A 1,169-nucleotide genomic window follows, 5' to 3' on the forward strand; every position below is an offset into this window, starting at 1 on the left:
CATTTTGAATAGTATAAATATAGCTTATCTTACCATATCTATTCCAATGGAAAAAAGTCATTTGAAGAGCCATTTATATTAGAGTGAAAAAAATAAGTGTTTTATGATTTCTTAATATTGTTTAATGCTATTTTTTTCTACATGTCTACATTTAATTGATCTATTTTTTTAGTGGTCCCACTTTGTTGGTTTTGGCTCTTTAAGAGATATGTAGAAATAGCATTTGTGGGAGAGAAGAGGCATTTTAGCATTTTGTTTGGCTTCTCCATTGGAGTGTGCAAAATAAATCAAAAAAAACCAAAATATTAATTTTTTATTTTTAACTATACATTTGGCTTCTCCACTGGAGATGCTCTAAGTGATAAGGAAATAATTCCTTCAATAATGCAGAGCCCAAAATGATAACAGTCATGCCTGTACAGGATAGAGACCATGTTGTCTCTATGCCATTGCATGTGCATAAGATAATTACACTGTGAAATATGATCAGGACAAAAAACACAAAAGAAGGATAGAGTCGTTTATTTCACAATGATATGATGCTTCTTTCCACGTGGAATCTTTGTTAAAGATTTGTTGAAAATGCTAAATTGTTCTCTTTCTCTACAGTTCGAACATCATTATACACGCTTGTTATCCCTGTGATATCTTACATGCTCATTGGGCTTACAGAATATGGAGTGGACCGTGAGATTAATCATGGTGCGCGCAAGCTGACCCGGACACCCACATAAATAAAATAAAAATAATGGGGTTTCACGGAGAGCTATTACCCATCATGTAGAACTCAAAGCCAGTTTCCATGAGTTGTTTGAGATTCTAACATAGTAAAACAAATATGATAAAATAACAGTGTAAAGAATATTCAGTGAAATAGATATTCGTCATTCACGAGTTGCAAATTTTATTTTTCATTCTTTCATATTATAAAATTATTGTAAGCAAAATTCAATAAAAAAAATAAGGGAGAAGAAAAATGAAAAAGAAAAAGAAAAGGAAAAAAGAAGATCTTATATGCACATTGAAACTCCATTCACGACAATACTAATACTATTAGAAAAATTGCAATGAAATAAATCTAAAAATATCAATAAAGGTGTGTTAGTGTAAGTCATATAAATGGCTCCAAAGCAAGTGAGCCCTAATATTTTTGTACGGCTCACGTGATT

The sequence above is a fragment of the Populus euphratica genome, unplaced genomic scaffold (assembly GCF_000495115.2).
Source record: "Populus euphratica unplaced genomic scaffold, PopEup_1.0 scaffold364.1, whole genome shotgun sequence".
Classification (NCBI taxonomy): Eukaryota; Viridiplantae; Streptophyta; class Magnoliopsida; order Malpighiales; family Salicaceae; genus Populus; species Populus euphratica.